The following is a 12,834-nucleotide window of genomic DNA, read 5'->3' as shown; positions in this document are numbered from 1 at the left end:
ATAGAAATAACAGACACTACTGACTTTCTAGACTGTACTCACTATTATCTCTATAACATTGGAGCATCCATCTAGCCCAGTATATCTGACAGACTTTTGCTGAAGCTGGAAGGACTTGCTTACCCTATCTAGGCAGAGATTAGCCATCAACTTTGCTGTGTCCTTTTGTGTTTTTTGGATAGATGTGTCTGTCATTGAAGCATGGGCATTTTCTTTGCCCAGTGGCTAACTTGCCACATTCGAAGCATCTCTATATAGAGGTAATTGATACTTGTTATTTTCTTTGAAGTGAAATAGGATTACTATCAGGAGTTCATACTCAAGAATCTCCTGATAATAAAATAAATTTAAATGCCATATTCTTTGGAACTCTTAGGTGTTTTAAGACTATATATCTATAGTATATTTGAATTGCAAACATTATTTATTATTAGCTGTTTACTATCTGAACAACCTTGAAAACATTTTACTGTACTTGACTAATCTAGTATCTAATATGACCATGAGTTTGACTATTAACTTATATTTCTTAATCATTCCTAATTGTTCATAACTTGCATTTTTATTGCCTCTAATTGCGGTTCTTAAAAGAACTAGCACTTCTTTTATATTGCACCTTTAAAACTTATATAAATATAATATGTCAAATGTTAAAACATAAATACATTATGTGTCTCAAACATAATCTTTTTTTTTATTCTTTTTTTTTTTTTTGAAGCTGGGGACTGAACCCAGAGCCTTGCACTTGCTAGGCAAGCGCTCTACCATTGAGCTAAATCCCCAGCTCTCCTCAAACTTAATCTTAAATTTGTATCAATATACAATAACTCGTAACAATGTATCAAAATAACCCTTTATATCAAGATACAAAATTCTATACCAATGTAACAAAATAGAACCTCAATTTTGCATCAAAATATAAAGGTTTTTACCAATGTAAGATTATGGCTGTAAAATGTTTGGTTTAAGAATAGATTCAATAACTGACCCATACTTGTCTAATTTCTTGTAATAGTTCTGTATTCCCGCTTTTCTTCTCAACCCCCTTTCCTAAGGAAGAAAGAAAAATAGGAGAAAGGACATGAATAAAAAGAAATCCCTGGATCTAACCTCTCAATTTTGTTTCCTCCCTATACAAGACCGTAGTTATTTGTAATCCCTTAAAGTCACAACATATCTATAACTCATAAAATGTCCAAAACCATAGATCCCAACTTAAGGGACTGGATGACAGTCTTTTTATAATAGTTTCATCCTGATTTTGGCAAAGAATTCATTTTTGGAAGCCAAAGAAAATTAGAAAATTAGTTAGTCTTAAGAAAGCTAGCTATAGCATTTGTTGTCTAGTTTTTAGAGCCTTAAATATAATCCTGACTAGAACAATCTAAAAGACTGGACCAAGTGAGCTAGCTATTCTGAAGCTGTCCTGGAAGGAGTCTTTAGAGGGAACAGCTTTGATGCATTGGAGATGGGATCAGTCAGGGTTAGGGTTATTGAGAAAGGGCTGATTTAGATTTGCTCTGTGGATTAGTCTGACCTCAAACTCACAAGGAGCCCATCTGTCTCTGCCTGTGTCTCCCAAGTACTGAGATCAAAGGCCTGGGTTTATTTATTTATTATCCATGCACCCTCAAAAACAGTAATTCTCATTTCTTTCTCCCTTCTTTGGAGATCTATGTGGATAAATATACCTATATTTCCTTTTCTTTTTATATAAGTTAATTGAATGTTCTTCACTGTATTGAAGTTTATTTAAATTTCCTTCCATTTACTGTTTAAGCCATCTCCAGTGGACATCCATATTTAAAGACACTAGTGGTTCAGAATAATGTTGACACCCTTACCTAACTAGGGTAGCAAGTCCCCAGTCTATGCCATTAGTTCATTGTCAGTGTATCCTCTTGACCAATATGATGACACATCACATTAATCCCCTGTCTTTTTAAATTTAAAACAATATCTCATTGTCTCTATGACATGCATGTTTATTTGATTTATCTCCTCAGACAGAAATTGTATTCTGTATTGCCAATCTGATAGTTAACATGCAATATAGTTTCTAAACTTAATAATATTATTCTTTATTCTTTTGTCCAGTGGTCTCTAGATTCCTTAGTAAGATGCTTTTCTTCTAGAAAGATAAAAACAAACAATCCTACCCCAGCCTTACCTCTGGGTTTTATATTGACTTGCAGAATTTATCTTTCCAAGGGCAAAATGCTTTTTGGCAATCAAAAAAAGCACTATCTTTCAATTTGAAACTATAAACACACCTTATTTGCATTCCCCTTTCTCCTTATACAAACTTAAGTCCGATGTGCATTCATTATTTAAATTACTAAGGATACTTCTACTTGTTTAGCAAAAACCTACATAGTACTTTTAAGGAAAAGTAAATGCGTCATTTTGAATTTCAGATTGCTGTTCACAAACAGCTGTATCTATCAGCAAAGAGTCCTGTCCTGACGTCACTGTGTAGACCAGGTTAGTCTAGAATTCACAAAGATTTTCCTGTCTCTGTCTCCTGTGTCTGCTCTGTTTTAGCTCAGGTGCTGGGCTCTGCTTGGCCATGCCCCTGCCCTTTAATTTATAGGGAGAGGCATTTCAGCCTTCTGCCTGATTCTGACCTCAGAAGCCAACTTATGGCTGCAATTTTGCATGCTATGAGCCCAGAGCATTAATTCCCAAAGGACAGGATTAAGCCAACCTGCCATTCCAAGCTTGGAAGAACCCGAGGTGGCTTATTGCACAGATGTGGTCTCTGGGAAATCTCCACAAGTTTTGCCATCTGCTGATGACTGCATTCATCCTGTGTATAACTGGGATCTGGTGCCTCCTCCTTAGCCACTGCTGTGCTCTGCCCTCAGGGGGAATGGGAGAATTCTCAACTACTGTGTTCTACTTTTAAATTTAGTAGGGACTTCTTTTAAAAGCCTCGTTCTATCCTATTTCTCTGCAGGTTCCTGCTCCTTGGCTAAGAAATCTCACTAGCTGTTCTTGTGTTGTTCTGAGAAGCTTTGGCTCTGGTCTGATTTAATTCATTTTTTTAAAAATAAACCAAGCCTCTTGTCTTGCTAGCCCAACATATCCTCAATTTTTATCTGGGCATTTTTAGACTCTAAGCTTGGGTTCTGATCACCTCACACTGGGAGCCATTTTGTTGAAGTTGGTTTTGTACCCTCCCCCAGCCCCATACCTCCCATAAGTAAGACTCAGACTCAAAATATATTTATGAACACCTTGTCCATATAGCCAGGCTCTTCTCTGACTAGAATGATAACTTAAAATAACCCCTTTATTTTAATCTATGTTTTGCCACATGGCTGAGAACCTGTGCCCAAGTACCTTGCATCAGTCTCCTTACATCTCCTGACTGGCTTTATCCCAGAATTCCCTCTTCTCTCTGAGGCTCCATCTCCCGCTACCTAAGCCGCAGGCCATAGGCTTTTTAATAGTGATACATCCAGCTTCTGGCTATTGTAAATAAGGCTGCTATGGACATAGTGGAGTATGTGTCCTTGTTATATGGGTATATGCCCAGGAGTGGTATAGCTGAGTCCTCAGGTAGATCTATTTCCAATTTTCTGAGGGATTTCCAGACTGATTTGCAGAGTGTTTTAACCAGCTTGCAGTAGTATGCGCCAACAATGGAGGAGTGTTCTCTTTCTCCACATCCTTGTCAGCATCTGCTGTCACCTGAGTTTTTGATCTTAGTCATTCTGACTGGTGTGAGGTGGAATCTCAGGGTTGTTTTGATTTGCATTTCCCTGATGACTAAGGATGTTGAACATTTCCTTAAGTACTTCTATGCCATTTGAGATTCCTCAGTTGAGAACTCTGTGTTTAGCTCTATAACCCATGATTTAATTTGGTTATTTGGTTCTCTGGAGTCTAACTTCTTGAGTTCTTTGTATATATTTGATATTAGCCCTCTATTGTATATAAAGTTGGTAAAGATATTTTCCCAATATGTAGGTTGCATCTTTGTCCTATTGATAGTGTCCTTTGCCTTACACAAACTTTTCAATTTTATGAAACTTGTCAATTGTTGATCTTAGAGCATGAGCCATTGGCATTCTGTTCAGGAAATTTTCCTCTGTGCCAATGTGTCCACTTTCTCTTCTATTAAATTTAGCATATCTGGTTTTATGTGGAGGTTTTTGATCTACTTTTATTTTAGCTTTGTCAAAGGGGTTTATTTATAATAGCCAGAAACTAGAAACAAGACAGATGTCCTCAACAGAGGAATGGATACAGAAAATGTGGTACATATATACAATGGAGTGCTACTCAGCTATTACAAACAATGGCTTCATGAAATGTGCAGACAAATGGATAGAACTAGAAAATATCATCCTGAGTGAGGTAACCCAGTCACAAAAGAACACACATGGTATGCCCTCACTGATAAGTGGATATTACCGCCCCCCTAAAAAAGAGCTGGAAATACCCATGATACAACTCAAAGACTATACAAAACCCAGGAAGAAGGAAGAACAAAGTATGGATGCTCCAGTCCTACTCAGAAAGGGGAAGAAAATAATCATGGGAGGTAGAGAGAGGGGAAAGGAGAGAGGAGGGGAGGTAAAAGGAGAGCAGGATCAGGTGTAGGACAAGACAGGAAAGAAGCATAGAAGGTCAGGGATTTGAATGGAGCTATATAGCAGTGGAGGAGGGAGAGCTAGGTGTAGCCACTAGAAAGATACTAGGGACCCAAGAAGTTCCTAGGACCGAACAGAAATGATACAAGCCAAAAAATTCAATAAAGGGGAGAGAAACTGTAGAGATCATATCTTGTGACTAGGGATGGTCCCCAGTTTAGGGATGGGGCCATCTGCCCATCTCAAAAAATATTAATCCAGAACTGCTCATGTCTAAAGAAAATTCAGGGGCAAAGAATGGAGCAGAGACTGAAGTAAGGGCCATCCAGAGACTGCTCCACCTAGGGACCCATTCCGTCTGCAGACACCAAGCCCAGACACTATGACTGATGTCAAGAAGTGCTTGCTGACAGGTACCTGGTATGGACGTCTCCTGTGAGACTATGCCAGAGCCTGACCAATACAGATGTGGATATGCACAGCCAACCATTGGACTGTGTATGGGTAACCCAATGAGAAAGTTAGGACAAGGACTATAGAAGCTGAAAGGTTTGCAACCCTATAGGAAGAACAACAATATCAACCAACCAGACCCCCAAAGATCCCAGGGACTAAACCACCAACTAAAGAGTACACATGGAGAGACTTATGGCTCCAGCTACATATGTAGCTGAGGATGCCTTATCTGGCATCAATGGGATGGAATTCCCTTGATCCTGTGGAGGCTCAATGACCCAGCATGGGGCAATGCATCATCCACTGTCTATAGAGTTATACTTTTTTTTCAAACATCAGGTGTCCTCACAAGTGTCAACTCCAGGTAGATAACACATGCCCTTTTACAAGACAATGTCCAGAAAAATCCCATGTGTCTGCTTTTACCTAAACATCTTCCCACATGTCTGCTTCAGCAAAACATTTTCTTATAAGACAGTTTCCTGAAAAAATCACATGGCACAACTTTGTCACCAAAGAAAACAGAAATTCCACTTCAACAGATAAGATACTCTACCCCAATATGGAATTCTCCACTTGATCCTACTCACTTTAATATTATCACCAAGTCAAAGGACTACAGCTTTGAACTTACTCAGTAACTGCTAGCAATATATGTTCCTCTCCTTAAACTAACAAGCCGAGGGATGAGCTTGTATTCAACCTCTGTCGGGCTCTTTAATCTTTTATTGCTTGTGTTTCTCCCTGCTCACCCTCAGAACAGATAGGCCTGGCTTCACATGGCTAAGGTGGGTCAGGCTAAACACTGACTAGCATTATTTCAGGTGGCATTCCACAGAGTGCGAACATCAGTTCTGAAACAAATAAAGCAGCGGAGAGCTCTCTATCTGCCATCCTAAAGGTTGTACTGCAGATAGTTTGTCCCAGGTTTGATGGTACATGTGCTAAGAGCTTCTCTGAGACTGGGTAGAGTGTGTATCTGGGAACGCCTTGAGACTTTTCTCATTTGGCTCAGCAAACTCCATTTGAGTCTACATGAGAGTAGAGAAAATGGGGCAAAGGCAACGGTTTCACTGCCAACTGCCTAATTGCTCTTTTCCATAGTCTTCAGTTTCTTGAAAATGATCGTTCTAACATGAAGTGCTGACATGGATTCCTGAGAACACACACAAAAAGTATTTTCTGTAACTTTTTCTGGGGCTTTTGTGAGCAGAAATTCCAGTCACCAGCACAGCTTGGCCAATATTTGCTACTTCCCGAATCTCAGACCTTAAGTTTCATTTTTTTGAAGCTGTCCAGTATGTGTGGTTGCATAAGAAAGTTTGCCATCATTTCTTAGGGCCCATCATTCTATTGGTTTGAGCATGCCCTCCGGTTCTACATATTCTTTCTACCCAGACACACCATGGCTGCCATCTACCTGCCATCATTGCTTGATTGTGGTCTTAGCAGAGTTGAAACTGTATTTTTAATTGCTGTTCTTACACAGTAATATTTCTCATCATTCAATACTCAGGTCAATTTGTATCTAATCTTAGGTGTCCTGCCTTAGATTTCTCTATTCTGAATATCCTCCGAATATATGTATGCTATTTTGTCATCAGTTCATTGAAATGACAGCATCCTTTGATAAACTGGTATGTCCATAATGCCCTGCACAACAGTATTTCAATACTCGTATAGCCACATATTGATTATAAGTTCTGTATATGTGTATGTATCCACATGTTATCTATAAGTTTTACAGAGAGAGAGAGAGAGAGAAAGAGAGAGAGAGAGAGAGAGAGAGAAAGAGACATAGATAGATTTTCTTTTATCTAGTGTGTATCTGTATCTATCTATGGCTGAATCTATACACATTCACATATAAATGTGATATAGATATAGATAGATAGATAGATAGATAGATAGATAGATGTAGATAAAGATATTTACATAGCCATATAAACCAAAATACATGAAAATACTCATTATTCATAATCTTCATACATAATTTAACTGTGAGGTAATAAAATTACTTTGGTCTACTTTAATAATATATGATATACCACTGTTACATGACAGTGGACATACACTTGAGAAAGAAACCCAGATGTATGCCAGCTGCCACATGGAGGCAGGCCCTGTGCAGCTGCTCTGAGACACACCCACCACTGTGTGGTGGTGTATCAGCAGGTACTACTACACTAAAGGAAGAATGTGTTGAAGTGTTAGAAGAGAAAGAAGGAACTATGTGTGTACTATGAAGCAAGGAGGAAATGGAAGGCTGGGGTTGGGGAAGAATAGCCTCATGAGGCTGGCCTGTCCTACTACCTGAGGCTGTGTTGAAGTCTCAGATTGTATGCTGCCAGGCACAACAGTATTTATCCCTTGTCCCTGAACAGGACGGGTTGGCGTCAATGTCTGTGGCATGTGTTAACACCAAAGGCCATGCAGATGTCCCTAGTCTGGGCTGCCTTCTGGGTCCATCTTGATATCCCAGGGCTGTGCACAGTCAGCCCCAACCCCTCACTCCCTGCAGCTGGTTGGAGAGATGGCACAACACTTTACCTGAACAACTTGAAATAAACTGGTTGGGCCACTCTCTAGTCATGTGGTGGCATACATAGAGATAAGAGATGTCCTCACCCTTCACTTGGGCAACTTGGAAAGGTTGGCCTTGAGGCATGACAGTAGAAAATCTGACCCTGACTCTCAAAGGCTTCAGCATTTGTGTGAGTGCCCTGCACCTAGCCTGGCACCATAATATACATAGACCTAATGATACGGGCACAGGTGATCTAGCCCAAACTACATAAACATAAAAGAGCTTCCATCACCCCCTCCCACACAGCTCTTCTCCTGGGCAAAGTAGAAGAGGTGAACATGTCACCATGGTGTATGTGAGACATTGTGGGAGCTAGAGAAGAGATGGTGGGCTTAACAACACAACCACAATCCAGGCCCAGATTCTAGGACTTTGAAATGGCCTGCCCCAGCAGCTAACCTATTTATAAATTGTTGGAGCCATCAAGGGTATGATCCTACATAACCAAAGCTGCAGGATCTGCTTGGCACAGGTCAACAGTAGAATACCAAAGAGGAGTCCCAGTGAGCATCCAATATTGGTAGAGTAGCAGAAATGAGTGGTCTCAAATCAATAAACCTTAGCAAGTAAAGCAGTTTGGGCAAAAGTACATTGCAGCTTCCACAATAAGACTTTGTTGGTGGTGTTTTGTTTTGATTCTTTTTAACATTTTTTATTGGTAATTTTGTTTATTTACATTTCAAATGTTATCCCACTTCCCAGTTTCCTGTCCAACCCCCCCTTCCTATTCTAACCCTCCTCTCCCTGCTTCTACAAGGGAACTCCTACTCCTGCCTCACCCTCCTAGCATTCCCCTACTCTTGGGGCATCAAACTTTCACAGGATCAAGGGCCTCCCCTCCCATTGATGCCAGATAAGGCCATCCTCAGCTAAATTTGAAGCTGAAGCCATGGTTCCCTCCATGTGTACTCCTTGGTTGGTGGTCTAGTCCCTGGGAGCTCTGGGGGTATCTGGTTGGTTGATATTATTCTTCCTATGGTGTTGCAAAACCCTTCAGCTCCTTCAGTCCTTACCCTAACTCCAACATTGGGTCCCCATGCTCAGGCCAATGGTTGGTTGCAAGCATCTGCTTCTGTATTTGTCATGCTCTGGCAGACTCTCTCAGGAGACAACTATATCAGGCTTCTGTCAGCAGCCATTTCTTGGCATCAGCAATAGTGTCTGTATTTGGTGGCTGAAAATGGGAATGATCCCCAAGTGGGGCAGTCTCTAGATGCCCTTTCCTTCAGTCTCTGCTCCAAATTTTGTCCCCATATTTCCTTTAGATAGGAGAAATTCTGGGTGGGTGGTCCCATCTCTGAACAGGGGGGCCATGCCTAATCTCTCCAAATGGACTCTACATGTTCTCGCTCTACTTTGTTGGGTATTTCAGCTTAAGTCATCCCCAAAGGAGCCTCTTGCTTTCCTGGCTTCTGAGACTTTCTATTGGCTACCCTCAATTCACCATCCCCCATTTCCACACAGCTTTCTTCAATCTCCTGACCCTCTCTACATTTCCCTGTCTCCTGCCATACCTGATCCTTCCCCCTTTATTTCCTCTTCCTAACCTCTCTTCCTCCCAAGTCCATACCACCCTCTACCTCCCATGGTTATTTTGTTTCCCCTTCTGCATTGAACTGAGGCATGCACACTTTGGTCTTCCTTCTTCTTGAGCTTCATATGATCTATAAGTTGTATCATGGGTATTACAAGTTTTTTTCCTAATATCAATGAGTACAAATCATATGTCCTCTTTTGTGACTGTGTTACCTCACTTAGTTTGATATTTTCTAGTTTCACCCACTTGCCTACAAATTTCATGAAGTCATTTTTTTAATGGCTGAGTAGTACTCCATGTATAAATGTACCACATTTTCTGTATCCATTCCTCGGTTGAGGGACATCTGTCTTGTTTCTAGCTTCTGGCTACTATAAATTAGGCTATTATGAACATAGTAGAGCATGTATCGTTGTTATATGTTGGAGTCTCTCCTGGTATATGCCCAAGAGTGGTATAGATTGGTCCTCAGATAGTACTATGTTCATTTTTCTGAGGAAATGCCAGACAGATATCCAGAGTGGATGTACCCGTTTGCTATTCCACAAGCAATATAGGGTGTTCATCTTTTTCACAGCCTTGCTAGCATCTGCTATAACCTGAGTTTTTGATCTTAGCCATTCTGACTGGTGTGAGGTGAAATCTCAGGGTTGTTTTGATTTGCATTTCCCTGAAGACTAAGAATGGTGAACATTTCTTTAAGTGCTTCTCGACCATGCCAGGGTTAGGGTTAGGGTTAGGGTTAGGGTTAGGGTTAGGGTTAGGGTTAGGGTTAGGGTTAGGGTTAGGGTTAGGGTTAGGGTTAGGGTTCGGGTTAGGGTTAGGTTCTTGTGCTTGTCTCTTGACATCTGGTTATCTCTGGTATTAGCTGGTTTTGCTATCTCTTACTGGAACTGTGCCTCCTGTGAGCTGATGAACCTGTGGTCTTAGATGTGTCAGCACTCCTGGGAGACTGTGTTGGTAGCTGTGATCTTAGGTGTGTGAACAGTCCTGTGACACCTGCTCTCTCAGGGCAGTACCAGGGTTTGAATAGCTGTAGCCCAGGGTAGCCCCAGGAGCAGATGGAAACCAAAGGATACTATCCCTGGTTGTTCTGCAGTTCCTGTTTCCAGTGGGCTTCAGACAGGCCCTACTTTAGCCTGGTATTTGAGAAGCATTGGTGGTCCTACCTGTGATAGTTGGTGTGTCAGCCCTCCTGGCTGACCTGCTCTCTCTGCACAGGACTGGGATGTGGATAGCTTTGGCACAGGGTCAGCCCCTGCTGCAGATGAGTTTGTTTCTTAAATTTTATTTCTTCTGTTGATGCTGCTGTTGTTTTAATTTTATATTTTGTTTTCTTCTGGGGGAAGTTGCAAGGACAAAGGGTGGATATGGAGGTATGGAGATAGGATTGAGATTTGGGTAAATGATGTGAAATTTACAAAGAATCAATTAAAAATTTAATAAACAAAAGAAAAAATACTATAGACCATATAGCACACAAGCAACAATAATTTATTTTTCACAGTTTTAGGAGCTACAACAGCCAATTCAGGCACCAATAACTGATGTCTGATAAGGGTCACTTCATCATCAATAGCCTTCTATCCTCTGTTCAAGTTGTGAAAAGGGCTAGAGAACTCTCTTGTATTTCTCTTTCACGAGGCCACCATGAGGTCTCCAGTGTCACCACCCTTTCCTCACTAAAGACTCACATTTAAAAAATAACCTTTGGGTAAAAATTTCAGCATGTAATTTCAAGAAGTAAAATCATTCTATTCATTAGATCGGTGCCAACATAGTGGGAAAACCCAGCTTTTCCATTCCTCCTGTTTAAACTTGTTTGTATGCCAAGACAGTAAAAACAACCACTGTCTTTATCATTAGTTCCTACTACACGTTTAAGATCTATGTGTATTATCTCACAGAACCCACGAGATACTCAAGAGACACCATCACTGACATTCTGGAAGTAAAAATTTCTCTTGGGCTAAGAGAAGTCAAAATTTACATTCTCTGGGTAATGGAGAGAGTAAAAAGCAAGAGCAATGGAAACCTTATATTCATTCCATTTTAAGAAATGGGAGAACATGCTTTTTCACTTCTGGGGTTTGGTGTGCTGTCACAGGCCCTCTTGGCCCACAAACTTCATGTTTGACACACAGTTGCCTCTATACCCTTCATCATGTCTTTTCCCAACCTTGAGAATTATTTTGTTCCCTTCCATTCTATTCTCCACTTCTAAGTTTATGTGTATGTGTGAGTATGTGTGTCTATATGTAAATACACTATATGCGTATACAGAAAAGAATATATAAATAAGTAGGAGCAAAATGTTGGCATATATGCTCTCCGTTATTTTCCTCAATCACTCTTTATTTTGGGGACAATTCCTCCCATGGAAACTAGAAAAACCCCTTTGGGCTAGGCTTCCTGTCTAAAGAGCTTCAGACATCAACCAGTCTTTTCTCCTTCATCTTCAGGGTTGGATGAGCCTACGGCCACATTTAACATTATATGTGGATGACAGACATCTGAACTAAAGTTATCATGCTCGCGTGGTGAGCCCTTATCAACAGCCAATCCACAATCCCCAACTCAGTTTCATTTCCATTTGTTTCTCCTGTGGCATTCAATATAGACAGAGGTGTCAGCCTTGCTCATGTTGGGAGAAACAGCATTCCATGGTTCCCCAGTATGTCTTCATTTGTAATTTTGTCTAGAAAAATATGTGTACCAAATCGAGTTCAAGAATTAAAATCCTTTTATCCCAAACTAAAGAAATGCTGGTGAGAAAAACAGTGGTAGCGAAATCTTTGCTACCCCAAGGTGTTTTAACAGCTTCTTTCAAGTCATATTCAGGGCACAAGAAATGAGACTTTTTGACTTTAGTGTTCACGGATTTTCCCAGATCTTCCTCTTGGAGCAAAATAAAATCAGCAGAGTATAATAAACAACCCCCCCTACTAAGGTCCTTCTATGTATTATTATTATTATCATTCCAGGATCCTGACTTACAAGATATCCATTTATTGGGGTAACATTTGTGAACTGAGCAAATTTTATCTCAGGAACGTTACCTCCACATCATCTAGTACATCTAGTATCATGATGTACCTAGTACATCATCTAAGTGCTCACTCCTGTGGAACCAATGCTTACATCTCTACCTGGCACATGAAACAAGTTCTCAGCATATAACTAGGCAACTATTCTCATGAACAACCATGACAAACTAGCACTTACAGAGCCATGTGTCTGCCAGGCACCCCATGAGCATACTCTGTCCACATCAGTTTATGTGTAGTAGAATGGTTTGTGTTTTCTTTGGTAATAATGAGGAAACTGTGTTATTAAGATACTAAGTTAAGCAAATTCATTAGTTATAGACCTGGGTGTAGAGACAAAAAAAGGGTCTAAAGAGCTCTTAACAGCTAAGGAAAGGTTGTTCAGAAATTAAATCAGGTAATTTTCCTGATACCATTATTTAAACTGGCTGCAAAAAATATATATGTAAGGTCATTACATTGCATACTGTGTAATATAGCTGCTGTGTAATAGAGAAATGGCTTGAGTTTGTCTTTAAGTTAAATGTTGAAAGCTTTGTTCTTAGTAAGGCAGTGGTGAGACGTGAAGTCAGCCTTAAGAGCTAGGCTTTAGTAACAGGCAAATTA

The sequence above is a fragment of the Rattus norvegicus genome, chromosome 2 (assembly GCF_021556685.1).
Source record: "Rattus norvegicus strain SHRSP/BbbUtx chromosome 2, alternate assembly SHRSP_T2T, whole genome shotgun sequence".
Lineage (NCBI taxonomy): Eukaryota > Metazoa > Chordata > Mammalia > Rodentia > Muridae > Rattus > Rattus norvegicus.
The sequence above is the reverse complement of the archived record's forward strand: the minus strand, read 5'-3'. Positions refer to the sequence as shown.